This window comes from Rhinatrema bivittatum, chromosome 9 (assembly GCF_901001135.1).
Source record: "Rhinatrema bivittatum chromosome 9, aRhiBiv1.1, whole genome shotgun sequence".
Taxonomy (NCBI): Eukaryota; Metazoa; Chordata; class Amphibia; order Gymnophiona; family Rhinatrematidae; genus Rhinatrema; species Rhinatrema bivittatum.
Window position 1 is genome coordinate 134,361,134 of NC_042623.1, and position 15,941 is coordinate 134,377,074.

The following is a 15,941-nucleotide window of genomic DNA, read 5'->3' on the forward strand; positions in this document are numbered from 1 at the left end:
CGACGGGAGAACCTACGGATCTTCCTCCTAAGGTATTCCATCCTCCCGTCGGCCCAAGGGTTCACAAGCCTGAGCATAACAATCTCCAACAATTGGATGTTGTTTTAAATGCAGAAAGAGAGGGCAATTTGGTGTTAGCCGGAGATTTCAACTTAACGATCCAACCCCAATTAGACAAATCCACGGGTGGGGGTTTGGGAGCGAAATCAGGAAGAAAACATCTTAAGTCCTTTATTCAAAGGTGGGAGCTACGGGACATTTGGAGGTCCATACACCCTCATGACAGAAACTACACTTTTTACTCCAACCCTCATAGTTCATATTCACAAATTTATTTATTTTTTTTGGTGGATAAAATTTTGAGTCACAGGATTACTGGGTTAGATTTGGGTCTGATAACATGGTCTGACCATGCCCTGATGTGGTTGGAACTGGGAATTGTAGATCTGGACCCTGGTAAGAGGTTTTGGAAATTGAATGACACATTGTTGGAAGATGAGGCCTTTTGTACCACAATCAAGGATGCAATTGATGAATATGAGCAATTTAATGGGGCCACCCTATTAGATCCACCATTATATTGGAACTGTTTGAAAGCAGTTCTTAGAAGCAGATTTATATCTCAGGCCACCTTTACAAAAAAGACGAAGTTAGCTAAAAAATTGAAAACTGCTGAATGAGATAGCATCGCTGGAAGAAGTACATAAGCGAAATCCTTCACAGTGTGTCCTTTGGGAACTACAACAAGCTAGGAATTCTCCATGCTCTTTAAATTTAGATGTTATTTCCCATCATTTAAATCTTGTGAGACAGGAAAACTTTGAATGGGAGAATAAAGCGAGTAGACTCCTAGCTAGGAGACCGAAACACCAAATAGCCCAGAATCAAATTACTAGGATTTATGGGGAGAACTGATCTTTATTGTCCTCATCCAAAGATATCCATCAACGATTTCAACAATTTTATAGTAATTTGTACAAGAAAGATTCAAGAATCCAGGAGGACAAGATAGATTTGTATTTACAACAGGTCTCTCTCCCTAGCCTCTCAGAAGACGATAAAAGATTCTTAGAAAAAGAAATTATACTGCGTGAAATACTACAAGTAATCAAAGACCTTAAACCAAATAAAGCCCCGGGGATAGATGGTTTTACAGCCCAATTTTACAAAACGTTTACAAATGAAGTGTGACCTACTCTTTTACAATTATTTAATTCCTTATGATCAGGCACCTCTTTATTTTCTGGCTCTAATATCGCTGGAATAACATTACTGGCTAAACCTGGATGGGACCCCTTGGGAGTGTGGGTCCTATCAACCTATATCATTAATTAACATAGATACTGGCCAAAATACTGGCAAATCGTTTAAATACAGTTATGGTAAAATTGGTACATCCCGACCAGACAGGCTTCATATCAGGCAGGATGGCGGCAGACAATGTCCGAAAAATCATAGAGCTAATATGGTGGGTACAACAGAACCATAACCCAGCCGTGTTGCTGTTAGTGGATGCTGAAAAAGTGTTCAATATGGTGCACTGGCCATATTTGTTTCATACTATGGAAATGATGAATTTTGGTCCATACTTTCTAAGCTGGCTCTCTAAGCTCTATGAGGACCCCAAAGCCTGTGTGAAAGTGAATGGTTTTCACTCAGACCCTTTTCCCATAGAGAGAGGAACGAGACAAGGATGCCCACTATCCTCATTATTGTTTACATTATTTTTAGAACCCCTAACCATAAGAGAGTTTGTTCTCAAACATCCATAGCAGGGATAAGTGTTGGGGAAATAGACTATAAGATGTCCTTATTTGCAGATGATATCCTTTTTACTTTAGCTAGCCCATTGGACTCATTGAAGGGAGTGGTAGAAGCATTATCAGAGTTTAGTTCCGTCCCAGGATTTAGGTTGAACTTAGATAAATCAGAGGTTCTCAATTTATCTGTTCCTCAGGATCAAGCACTGGTTTTGAAACAGTTATTCCCCTTTAAATGGGCTAATACCAAGATAAAATATCTAGGTATTTACATTAGCAATAAAGTGGAGGATCTATTTCAATTAAACTATACTCCTTTGACTTCAAAAACTTTTCGAGAAATGGAAAACTGGTCTAGAACTTCCCTAAATTGGACTGGCTGAATTGCATCTATAAAAATGAGTGTCCTTCCCAGGTTTTTGTATCTTTTCCAGATGCTACTGATCCACGTGTCCACAGCTGCACTTAAATGTTGACAGAAAAGGATATTTGCTTTCATATGGAAACGCAAGCTGCTCAGGGTGGCGAGAGGAGTCATATACCAACCCAAGCTAAGGGGAGGACTAGGGGTACCACACAAATGTACTTTGTTGCAGCTCAATTGAGAGTGATAATAGATTGGAACAAAAAGGGAGAACGGAAACGTTGGGTAGCAATTGAACAAGAGTTTTCGGGAAATATTGTTGTCTATGTAATATTGTTGTCTATGTAATATTTATTTATGTTCTTATGTTCAGAAACTCTGTTTATTGTAACGCCTTAACCGCAACAGTTTTGTTCTATGGAAACCGACCTGATTTGATACTTGTATTGAGAAGGTCGGTATATAAAAATCCTAAATAAATAAATAAATAAATAAATAAATAAATAAATAAATAAATATTTATTCCTATTTGGGCCACAACATGGCAGCCGAGGAACACCTGGATAGGTACTGGAGAACTGCCCTCCATAACTTGCACCACTCTTAGAGTTTGGCATCAATGGAGACACCGATTGGTGGGTGGAAGGAAGTACTTTTATAGCTCAGCCTTGTTCTACAATAGATTATTTACCCCGGGTCAGGACTCCCCGAGCCTCCAAATTTGGAAATCGAAAAAGCTTATCACTATGGGTAATGTATGGGGCCAGGGAACGTGGGCAACTTTTTCCCACCTTAAAGACACATATGGGCTCACAGACAGGGATTATTTCCCATATGTTCAGTTGAGCTATTTTTTCCACTCTGAAAAAGTGGCTGATGATTTATCAATGGGGAAAACTCAACTGGAACATTGGTGTGACTAGGCAGACAGAATAAAAGGGGCAATCTAAAAAATATATAACATTCTTAACAATGACCCTAGTCAGAAACCAAACTATATGAGGGTCTGGGAAGAAGACTTAGGGAAAAGCTTAGAGGGTGATACCTGGAACATAATCTTTCTCAACACAAAGAGAAGCTCCATATCTGCATCACTCTCCAAAAACAGTTATAAAGTTCTCCTGCGATGGTATTTTACCCTGGTTCGATTATTTAAGGCCCAACTTGCCCAGAATGACTTATGCTGGAGAGCTTGCGGACAAAGAGTTTCTTTTTTCAATTTGTGGTGGACATGTCCAGAGATAGAGAGATTTTGGGGGACAGTTTCTTCTTAATTCAACAAATGTTAAATGTGGAAACTCTGTTAATCCCTGAAAATGCTTTATTAAATATGCCAACGGATAAAACCAAACATGAATGGCTATTGATACACCAGATTTTAATTGCCTCTAGAAGCGTTATAGCAGTTAAATGGAAACAGAGTAGTCCTCCAACATTAAACACGCTGATTACCAAATTAGATAAGATGAGTGCACTCTATGAATTGACGGCATGAAAACATCAGACTGTCCCACGCTTTACCTCCATATGGTCCCCTTATTTGCAATGGAGGCCAAGCTACAATTGTGAGTCATTGAAGGCTGTTGGACACAGCTCCCCTTGAGACCTATATTACTCGCATACTACTTGTGTCACGAATTAAGCAAGAAACTGTACAGAGATTTTACCATCTCAAGCTGTACAGAATTTTATAATTTGGATGATATAATCCTAAAACCATAGACGAATAAACATGAATAATTTGAATAAGCTGAAGATTTAAGATGCTACAATGTGGGTTGTAACTTGTGGTTTGTTAGATGTTAAGTTATATTATGCTTTGATTATGTAATGGCTATACATCTTCCAATAAAATATCATTTACAAAAAAAAGTAAAATACTGACTGGTGGGGGGGGGGGGGGGGGGGGGATTTCATGCTGAAGAGCCAGGATGGTCTCGATGATCTGCAGATGGACTGTGCAAACTGGTAGACTAATTGGTAAAACTGATAATTTCATTGCCACGCGCATGTTAGAAAATCGACCAACTTACGCATGTGAAAGCAGACTTATGGGGGATATGTTGGTTGTCCTAGGTCATATGGCAGCAGGGATTCTTGAGGTTCTTTTAGCCTGCCTCCATGTGCAGATACTTCAGTTGGGTCTCTGCACTCAGTGGGACCAGTTGCTTCAGTCCTTATCCAGAAGTCTAAGAAGGAAGATGGGAGAGTTGAGTGTATAACAGAGAATTATAATAACTGGAAATAATAGACATAACTGGTATCTCAGAGACCTGGTAGAAGAGGATAACCAATGGGACAGTGCTATACAGGGTACAAATTATATTGCAATAATAGGAAGGATCAACTTGGGGAGGGAGGTGGGCGCTTTATGTCCAGGATGCATAGAGTCCAACAGGATAAAGATCCTGCAAAAGACTAAATGCACAGTAGAATCTTTATGGGTAGAAAACACCTGTGTGTTGGGTAAGAGTATAGCAATAGGCGTATACTACCATCTACCTGGCCAGAATGATGAGCTTAATGATGAAATGCTAAGAAAAATTAGGGAAGCTAACTAATTTGGCAGTGCAGTAATAATGGGAGTTCAATTACCCCAATATTGACTGGGTAAATATATCAGGACATGCTAGAGAGATAAAGTTCCTGGATGTAATAAATGACTGCTTCATGGAGCAACTGGTTCAGGAACCAACGAGCGAGGGGAGCTATTTTAGATCTAATTCTTAGTGGAATGCAAGATTGGGTGAGAGAAGTAACTGTGGTGGTGTCACTTGGCAATAATGATCATAACATGATCAAATTTGAACTAATGACTGGAAGGGGGATAATATGAAATCTACAGATCTAACATGAAACTTACAAAAGTGAAACTTTGATAAAATGAGGAAAATAGAAAAAAACTAAGATACAGCTGCAAAAGTTAAGAGTGTAAAACAAGCATGGACATTGTTTAAAAATACTTTCTTAAAAGCGCAGTCCAGATGTATTCCATGCATTAAGAAAGTTGGAAGGAAGGCCAAACAATAACCGGCATGGTTAAAAGGCAAGGTGAAAGAGGCTATTTTAGCCCAAAAAAAATTCCTTCAAAAACTGGAAAAAGCATAAGCATTGTCAAGTTAAATATAAAACATTGATAAGCCAGGCTAAAAGAAAATTTGAACTGAAGCTGGTGATAAAGGCAAAAACTCATAATAAAATTTTTTTTAAATATATCCGAAGCAAGAAACCTGCAAGGGAGTCACAGTTGGACTGTTAGATGATCGAGGGGTTAAAGGGGCATTTAGGAAAGATAAGACTATCGCAAAAAGACTAAACTAATTCTTTACTTCCATGTATACTAATGAGGATTTTGAGGAGATACCAGTTCCAAAACAGTGACGATTCAGATGAACTGATCCAAATCACGGTGAACCTAGAAAATGTTGTAGGCCAGATTGACAAACTGAAGAGCAGTAAATCACCTGGTGCAGATGGTATACCCCAGGGTTCTGAAAGAACTCAAAAAATGAAATTTCAAATCTATTAGTAAAAATTTGTAACCTATCATTAAAATGGTCCATTGTACCTGAAGACTGGAGGGTGGCCAAAGTAACTCCTATATTTAAAAATGGTTCCAGGGGTGATTTGGGAAACTATAGAATAGCGAACCTGACTTCAGTGTTGGGAAAAATCAAAGAAAATATAGATAGATATTTGGATTTTCAGAAGGCATTTGACAAAGTCCTTCATGAGAGGCTTCTATGAAAACTAAAAATTCATGGGACAGGAGGCAATGTCCTTTCATGGATTTCAAACTGGATAAAAGACAGGAAACAGAGAGTAGGATTAAATGGTCAGTTTTCTCAGAGGAAAAATGTAAACAGTGGAGTGCCTCAGAGATCTGTCCTTGGACCGGTGCTTTTCAATATATTTATAAATGATCTGGAAAGGGATATAACGAGTTAGGAAATCAAATTTGCAGATGTCAAAATTATTCAGAGTAGTTAAATCACTTGCGGATTGTGATAAATTGCAGGAGGACCTTGTGAGACTGGAAGATTGGGCATCCAAATGGCAGATTAAATTTAATGTGGACATGTGCAAGGTGATGCATATAGGGAAAAATAACCTATGCTGTAGTTATATGGTGTTAGGTTCTATATTAGGAGTTACCACCCAGGAAAAAGATCTAAGCGACAGTGGATAATACATTGAAATAATCGGGTCACTGTGTTGCAGTGGATTTATTAGGAAGGGAAAATTCTTTTTCACTCAGTGCATAGTTAATCTCTGGAATTCACTGCCACAGGATGTGGTTATGGCAGTTAATGTAACTGGGCTTAAAAAAAGGTTTGGATACGTTTCTAGAGGAAAAATCCATAAACTGCTATTAATTAATATGCATTAGTAGCTTGAGATCTATTTAATATTTGGGTACTTGCCAGGTACTTGTGATTTGGATTGGCTACTGTTGGAAACAGGATGCTGGGCTTGATGGACACTTGGTCTGACCCAGTATGGCATGTTCTTATGTTATTTTCTAATGGCAAATAGAACAGAGAATGTCATAATGCCTCTATTGCTCCATGGTGAGACCACCCTTGAATACTATATGCAATTCTGTTTCCATATCCCCCCAAAATAGATATAATTGCACTGGAGAAGGTTCAGAGAAGCTCAACCAAAATGATAAAGAAATGAAACAGCTCCCCTATGAAGAAAGGCTAAAGAGGTTAGGCCTGTTCAGCTAGGAAAAGAAATAACTCGGGGGACATGATACAGGTCTATAAAATCATGAGAGGACTAGACTAGGTAAATGTGAAAAGGTTATTTAATCTTTCAAATAACAGGACTAGGGGACACTCCATGAAGTAAGCAAGTGGTACATTTAAAACAAACTGGAGAAAATTCTTTTTCACTCAACTCACAATTAAGCTCTGGAACCTATTGCCGGAGGATGTGGTTAGGGCAGTTAGTATAGCTGGGTTTGAAAAAGGTTTGGATAAGTTCCTGGAGGAGAAATCCATTAACTGCTATCAATCAAGTTGACTTAGGGAATATCCACTGCTATTATTGGGTACTTGCCAGGTACTTGTAACTTGGATTGGCCATTATTGGAAACAGGATGCTGGGCTTGATGGACTCTTGGTCTGACCCAGTTGGCAACTTATGTTCTTATCATTCCCGGTGAGGGTCATGGTAGAAATAAAGTGGTCACTCCAATGGTGGCTAAATCAGAATGTCCTAGATTTTTATCCTATCAAACAACTGCCAAGGGATGTGTCCACAAGAGGGTGGGGTACACACACGTGTCTTTACGAAGTAAAGTATCTTGTTTGTCAACAGAACATCCATTTCAGATCAATCTTCTGGAGCTTCAAGCAATCAGATATGCATTAAGCACTTTCTCACATCTCCTTCAGGGAAAGTGAATTCTAATCCAAACCGACAAAGAGCAATGCTCTGCATCAACAAGTAAGGAGGCACAAGGTTGTGGACCCATTACCAAAAATCCCTAAGGATTTGGGAACAGGCTGAAGCCACAAGGCCTTCATATAAGCAACCTACCTTCCTGGCATCTCCAATACATTAGCGGATCACCTCAGATTGTTCGTCCTCACGATTAGCCTCTAGATCAAGCAGTGGTAAACAAGTTATTTGATCTTTGGGGTCAATTGTCAATCTGTTCATGTTGAATGCCAACAGGAAGGTGAAAAGATTCTGCTCTATTCTTCAAAGCAAATTCAGATCCTCTCCAGATGCTTTTCTGCTCAAATGGGATGCAGATATACTGTACGCTTTCTTGTCACTTCTACTAGTAGACAGAACAGTGCATAAAGCGCTCAAGGACCATCCACACTTGATCCTCTTTGCTCCAGCATGGCCCAGATGAGTGTGATTCTTGTATCTTATCCAGTTGTTAATCAAGCCATGCTTAATACCCCCCTTGTCCCCACTTCCCTTGAGACTCAACGACTAAGCTAAAAAGCTAAACTCTACAAACAACTGAGGGGTTCATGAGACAACGCCTGCACGCTCAGTAGAGGAAAAGCTCTATGAGCTAGGAAAGAAGACTCAGTTCAGCGCTGTTGAATGACATCACCCACAGGTCATAGATAATTCTTCCTGCTGTCTATGAAGAGTCCTTTTTATTGAAGAAAACTTGCTTTTCTTCCTACACTTAAGCCAAGCCCCCATCATCATTCTTGTGGTGAATGTGAGGTGTTATGTTGAAGCTGCCACATTTCCATCATTGTTCCAGTGGAGAATGAGGTTTTATTACAAAACACCCACCCCCGACCAATAACAAGCACAGAGACATGGTGGTCACAACATAAAACCATACATATCCACACCCACCATGGTATTTTGCTCCCCTCAGCCCAGCACCAGTGCTCAAGATCATCACTTTGTCCAGTATTTGGGTCCAACACTTTGCCCAGCACATGTATCCCTAGATTCCCTCCCTTTCCCCTGTGCACAGCAGCTTGTTTTCAGCCCTAACCCCCTCCCTTGGTCAGCCAATCTCAACCACCACCCCATGCCTACCCAGACAGCAGACAGCCCCCCCAGCCTCAGACCCTCCCCCAAGCCTCAAGACACCATCCTATCCCCAGCAACCTGTAGGCTGAATTGCTTTCTTTTGGAGTAAGTGCTGCTGTCTGGGTAGGCATTGCACAATTCTCTGCATGTCTCATACCGGCCTCGTAAGACATACAGATCAGCACTAGGATGCAGACACTAGCATGGGTGCCTGTATTTTCGCGCCGAACTGCATATCTTGCGAGACATGCACAAAGCAGAGCAGCAGTTCCAGAACTGCTTTCCAACTTCTATGGTTGATGTATAAATGCCACTTAAAAAGAAAAAAAAAAACCCAAGAAATAGAGTCTTAGCATCCAAAGATGAACTTAGATTGCAAATCCTAACAGGAAGGAACTCATGTGATCAGACTAATGACTATCAAAATCTCTGGTTTAACTTTAGCATCAAGACCAACCTTTAATTATCTTGTTTCATAAAAAAATGTAAGCATTATATTCATATTTTATAATGCTTGGAAAATGGAGCAAAAAAAGAACTCCCTCCAGTGAAGGTAACTTGCTATCTTAGCACCAAATATTCTTTACATCTCTGCTGTATCCCCTTACACAAATCAGGAAATACCCAAATCTATGTCCAAAAAAAGCAATTGCTTTATAACAAAAAAAAGCATTAAAGTCCAATTATAGTCATGTCCTAAACAAATGACGCAATAAGAGTGGCTCAAGACTTCACATTTTCACCCAAAATCTCAAGGAGCCCAGAAAGATTTAAACAGTCCACTGGCAGATGTTCTCCTCTAGAAATTCTTCCCCCCTTCTGCTGACCACTCCTTCATGTAGGTAAGTAAAATGCCTTTGTTATAGGGAAAATAATTTCAGCTGGAATTTTTATTTGATTTATATTCCACTTTCAGGCAGATTGCATTCAAGTACTTAGATATTTCTCTGTCTCTAGACAAGAAAAGAGATGGACGGACGGTGCGGGGGGGGGGGGGGGATATTGTTGGGAGAGTGCTAGGGAGCAATCTCGATTCTGGGGAGAGCTGTGTGCCCTTGGACCACGACGCGACTGCAGAGAGCTCCGTAGAAGCGCAGAGGCAGGTGAGATGTGTCCAAGCACAGGCGGACAGGCTGAAGACCAGGGACTATGACCTCCACCGAATCTGATGCATCAAAAGAGACCCAACAACACAATGCTGATCTCTGGGGTAGCCCTCCGGCCACTCGATAGCCCTTTCAGACCTGCCGTACGGAAACGGCAAATGCGTCAAGACTGACAGAGGTCGAGGGCAGACTATGATACTGGAACAAGACTCGAAGACTGAAGACACGATCAGACGATACTTGAAGACACGATCAGACAATACTTGATAAGGTTGAGCAAGGCTGAAGATAAGGACATCAGGAACATTAATGAAGACACTTGATGAGTGGATAGATGACAGAAGAATTAAAACTCAGTATGAATAGGAATCCAGCCAAGACTTGTAGCGGCAACCAAGCTGGACAGAGCTTCGGTGACCAAGCGTGATCGATGCAGGCCAACCAGAAGAAGCGAAGGCTTCAGACACGAAGTGGATGACGCACCCGAAGTTGACCAGAGGATGGCAGCACACCAGGACATAAATCCAGAACCAGGACATCCGAGAAGACGGCTACCCTGACGAGGGAGCCAAAGAGTCTGAAGGCTTCCTTGAAGAAGAAGCCAAAAGGGTCTGAATGCTTGACAGCGAAAGACCTGAAGACGAGGACATCAAAGGAATTTGAAGATGAGGACATCTGTACACAAAGACGTCTGGAATGTCAGGACATCTGGACTTCAACCCCCAGGACACTCAGTCAAGAGCATCAAGGAGGTGTTGAGTGAACTGGAGAACAAGACATCTGAGATATCTGGACATCTGGACCCCCGGGTCAGTCAACCAAGAGCATCGAGGAAGCTCCGAGAGGCAGAACAACTGGATGACGGACTTCAGGCAAGACAGGACATCAGAAAGTGAGGACCTCAGGAGGATCTGAAGGTGAGGACGTCAGGAGGGTCGGACAACGAAGACATCTGAAGACAAGGACTTAGGATCCAGCGAGTGACCAAACATGGAATGAACATGTAGACAAAGGATCAGGAACCACAGATGAAGACAAGGGAATTCCCACAAAGAACAGAGTGACTTGAAGAAGCGAAGGTGGACATCGGAGACTTGTGGACCAAAGAGCTGGAACGGAGGATCCAGGAGCAGTCCAACTCCCTGACTGACTCCTTGCGAAGGCAAAGAAGAACCGAAGGTTGGGTCCTTTTGTAGGGCTGAAGGGGAACACCCAAGATGACATCATGAGGAGGAGCCAGGAGGACTGGCCCTTTAAATCCATGGAAGAGGAGCAGCCCCGCACCTAAGGAGGCAGGACCAGGACAGCAGCCATGCTGAGAAGCAGGAGAAACAGGCCTGAGGCGTCGAAGGCGGCTCCTGCCACAGGAGAGAAACTGGGGGCGGCACCAGCCACTGAAGAAACACCAGTGGCGGCCACTGGGTCGCGAAGAGGAGCTCCAGAGCGGCCCCACCGGCCACAAGAAGAGGAAGCTGGAGGCGGCAATCCCCGCTTCATGCCACAAAGAAGCAGCATCGTTGGCCTCCTGGAGGCAAGGCCCGATGTGCAGGAGCAGACTGTGGGTGGTCTCCAGACCGCGAGAGAGTGACAGCGGCCCGCTGAGGACAGCAGCAGCAATGATGGTGAAGTCAGCGGCCTCCAGGCAGCGAGAGGATGGCATTGGGAAGACAGGCTGGTCATGAAAAGGTGAGAGGCTGCTTGTGGGCTTATCCCACAAGCAGAATCATATCAGATATCAGAGGCTTTTACATTTCTGGAGGATATTAATAATGCACAATAATCAAATCTTTTCCAATGAAAAGGAAGCTATAGAACTAGAGGTCATGATATGAAGCTCCAAGGGGGAAGACACAAACATCAGGAAAATTTTTTCGTGGAAAGGTGGTGGATGCATGGAATACCCTCCTAGAAAAGATGGTGAAGACAAAAATGGTAACTGAATTCAAATGGGCAATAAACACAGAAGAACACAAAAAAACTGGAGAATAGACATGAAGAAAGGAGGTAACCTGTGGTAACTGTTGGAGTAATATTTCTTCATGGGTAATCCTAAATAGAAGGCATGTGTTAAATTGCACAGAGTGGCAGCTTCACCCCTAAACATTTTGCTGGGGACCATTTTGGTTTTATCTATCATCATTTACTATATTACTAATATATCATAATGCCTCTGTATCAACCCATGGGGCAACCACATCTTCAGTACTGTGTAGAGATCTGGCTTCATCTAGAAAACGTACAGAGAAGGGTGACTAAAATTATAAAGGGGATGGAACTGCTCCCCCCTAAAGGAAGGCTAAACAGTTTGTGGGTCTTCAACCTGGAGAAGAAACAGCTGAAAAGAGATATGATAGAGGTCTATAAAATCATGAGTGGGGTGGGGTAAATAGGGAAAGATTTTTTACCCTTTCCAATAGTACTAGGACTAAGAGACATACCATGAACTAACTGGTAGCAGATTCAAAACAATTTGGAAATCTGTGAATTTTATTGCTGGAGGATGTAATCAAGACATCTAGCATAGTTGGGTGTAAAAGGGGTTGGACAGGTTCCTAGAGCAAAAGTCCATAAACTACTATTAACCAGGTAGACATGTGAAAGCCATAACTTATCCCTAGGAGTAAGCAACAAGGAATCAATCTATTCTTTGACATCTGCCAGATAGCAGCAATCTGGGTCACTAAGAACTATCACAGACAAGATACTGGGCTTGATGGACTTTTGATCTGATCCAGCATGGTACATCCTATGTTCTTAAGTATTCTCAGAGCCTCCCCTCACAGTGAAGACATTTGTGAAGAATTTAATGTTTTGGCATGAAATTATTTAGCAGTACAGAAAAGTTGCTAATGTGTAACAGGTGTTCTCTGGGGATAGCAGGATGTAAGCCTTCACAAGTGGACAATATCATCAGACTGAGCCCGGTGCACAGACTCTACCTAATAGCGCTTCTATAAGCTTTTGTCATGCTCAATAGAGCATGTGCAACCCAACTCGCCTAACCATGTTGCATGCCGCTCCTTCAGTTCATGCATAATATGTAATAAAGAGAATCAAACATAATAAAAAGAGGTCAGATTCCATGAGAATTAACAACCAGCTGTCCTAGAAGAATACACATTACAGGTAAGCAACTGTTTCTCAGAGGACAAGCAGGATGCTAAATTCTTATAAGTAGGGAAATCCTAGATACAGAGGTTTGGCCTTTCCCGACCTGAGACTCTATAATGCGGCGTGCCAATTGAGGTTTGTGGATGAGTGGCTTTCTGCTACATACCAGTTTTGTGAAACTAGATTACTTGATAACATAGTTGCTCCCTGGTCTCATTTATATCTAATCCAAGTCCGCCCTGGAGATCTTCGACGCCAGTCTTTTTCTAAAATTTTGCTTTATCCTTGTATATAGGCCTGGTATTGGCTGAGGGCTAAATGGGGCTTATCTGGTCACTACTCTTTGTTGCTTCCTCTGCTGGGCAATGTGTGTTTTTTGCCTGGAAGAGATTATGAAGCCATTTTACAGGGATGGGCTAAAGCATTTGGTTTATTTTGCACTTATATGACTCTAGTGCACCTGTTGTTCTCTCTTTTGCTGAGTTGAGCTGAGTTTTCCAAGTCCCTTCTAAGTATTTTTTTGCATATCTCCAGATAGGGCATTATTTAGGTACTTTTACTTGGGATGCTGAAGCTTTTCCCCAGGAAGTCTCCTTTGCTCAGGAGCTTCAAGATGTGTCCCTTCTGAAAAACTCCATTGCAGGTTGGCATAGATTATGTAGAAAGAAGTTCCTTCCCACCTAGACTCCCTTGCCACCTATTGGTCTTTGGCCCTGGGAGAACACATTTCTAAGGAATTATTGACATATTGCTTTACAGTTTTACATCACTTCATTCCCGATACTTACTTATGAGAATTATACTATAAGTTGCTAAATCACACCTATATTGATGATGTGAGGAGACATCGCATGGGTTTAGCTCCTTCTATTTTGTGTGTCAAGAGTGGAGGGGAGACGGGATCTCTTATTCACCGATTTATTTCCTGCTGTTACTTAGAGGGTTTCTGGTCAGTAGTGCTTACTACCCTGGTCAATGTACTGGTCTTACAATTGTGAGGAATGGTTCTACTCTCTTACTGGGTTTGGAGGGAGAGACATCAGAACAGTGCACAGCCAAGGCAAAATTTATACAATTGGCCCTCCTAGTTGCTTATAAATGTATTTTGGTGGTGTGGATAGAAGAGGTGCCACCCACCCCCACTTCCTGGTTTCAGAAAATGGTGTTGCTTATGCAAATGGAGTGGCTTGATTCTAAATTGGGTAGACATAAATAAGCCTGATGAATGCTATTGTACACTGTGGGAGGTTTTTTTTTTACAATCTCCTCCCCATGGATATTCAATCTGAGCTGTTGCATATGGGCTATGACGTAAAGTGGCCTAGCCCTGCAGGGAATGGAGGAATTCAGTGTCTAGGGCTGCCTTACTAAATGCTGAGTTTTAGGTGTCCCTTATTCTTCATGATGTGGAACATTTTTGTTTTGTTTTCATTTTGTTTGAAAGGAGATGTGCTCTGCATAGTTTATATTTATAGTATGGGGCTTTGTGACTTTCTGGGTTTAGTTAGTACACGTCCAGTATGGATGTTAAGAGTTTAGTTTTTGTATCTTGATGGTATGGTGTACGTTCTATTTTTGTATTGTTTTCTATTTCTGGACCTCTTGTGATCAACTGTTTATGTTTCTGTACCTCCTTCTCCATATTCCTGTTAATAAAAATTATTTTGAAAAAAAAGGATGGAACAGAGTTCCCCTGTTCTCAACAAGAACAGGAAATACTTGGAGTAAAATCATGTCCTCTTGCCCTTGACCTTCTTCGCCTTTATAGGACAGCTAACAAAGCATAATCAAACAGCTCAACTGTAAAAAAAACAAAAAACAAAACCAAAAAACAAATAAAAACCCCAACAACTGCTGCTTGCTACACTAAAGTCAATGCACACCAAACTTGGAAACAAATGCCAAAACCTGCCTAGTGAGACTAAGAATAGTGAAATTGAAAGAATTGCGAAGCCCTGCATGAAAACAGTTTTTAAAACACTTTTAGAAACTTTTACCCAAAGAGAGAGAAATAGAAAAAAATCCCATAACCATTGGGCCCCATGGGATGCAGTGCTGCAGGCCGGGCTACATATGCTCAGCTGATAGCTAATTCTGAGCAGCAGAAATATAATAGATTGCTAACTCCTCCCTTCTGAAGGAGCAGATCTACAACAGATTGCTTACTCTGCAGTCCAGTCCATAACAGAGTGCTGGCTCCTCCCCTCTTGATGAGTATATCATCACAGATTGCTAACTCCTCCCTCCTTGGGGAGTCTAGCCATAACAGATGGGAGAGTTAGAGTGTATAGCAGTACATTTATTTATTTTATTTATTATTTTTATATACCGACATTCGATCCGAGATATCACATCGGTTTACATTCAGGTACTGTGTAGGTATTTCTCTATCCCCAGAGGGCTTACAATCTAAGATTTGTACCTGAGGCAATGGAGGGTAAAGTGACTTGCCCAAGGTCACAAGGAGTGACAGTGAGACTCGAACCCTGGTCTCCTGGTTCGTAGCCCACTGCTCTAACCACTAGGTTATTCCTCCTCCTTAACTGCATCACAGAGACTTGGTGGAAGGAGGATAACTAATGGGACACTGCTATATCAGGGTACAAATTATATCGCAATGATAGGGAGGATCAACTTGGTGAGGATGTGGCACTTTATGTCCAGGAGAGTATAGAGTCCAACAGGATAAAGATCATACAAGAGACTAAATGCTCAGTAGAATCTATATGGATAGACATCCCATGTATGTTGGGTAAGAGTATAGTGATAGGAGTATAAGACTGTCCACCTGGACAAAATGGTCAGACAGATGATGAAATGCTAAGAGAAATCAGGGAAGCTAACCAATTTGGCATTGCAATAATAATGGGAGATTTCAATTACCCTAATATTGACTGGGTAAATGTAACATCAGGACTTGCTAGAGACAAAGTTCCTGGATGTAATAAATGACTGCTTCATGGAACAATTGGTTCAGAAACCAACAGAGGGAGCTATTTTAGATTTAATTCTTAGTGGAACGCAGGATTTGATGAGAGAGGTAACAGTGGTGGGGCCACTTAGCAATAGTGATCA

General features: G+C 41.5%; 1 protein-coding gene across 4 annotated transcripts in view; it reads right to left on the minus strand.

The window, feature by feature from the left end:
• The window catches only part of PPP2R3A (protein phosphatase 2 regulatory subunit B''alpha), a 435,163-nt gene that overhangs the window by 354,975 nt on the left and 64,247 nt on the right, over positions 1-15,941 (minus strand). For 3 of the 4 annotated variants that reach the window (XM_029615752.1, XM_029615754.1, XM_029615755.1), the window contains exon 2: positions 4,158-4,313. The exons of the other annotated variant lie outside the window; for it this stretch is intronic. The gene's annotated coding sequence lies outside the window, so the exon portion shown is untranslated. The remainder of the gene's footprint in view (positions 1-4,157; positions 4,314-15,941) is intronic. 4 annotated transcript variants of the gene reach the window in all.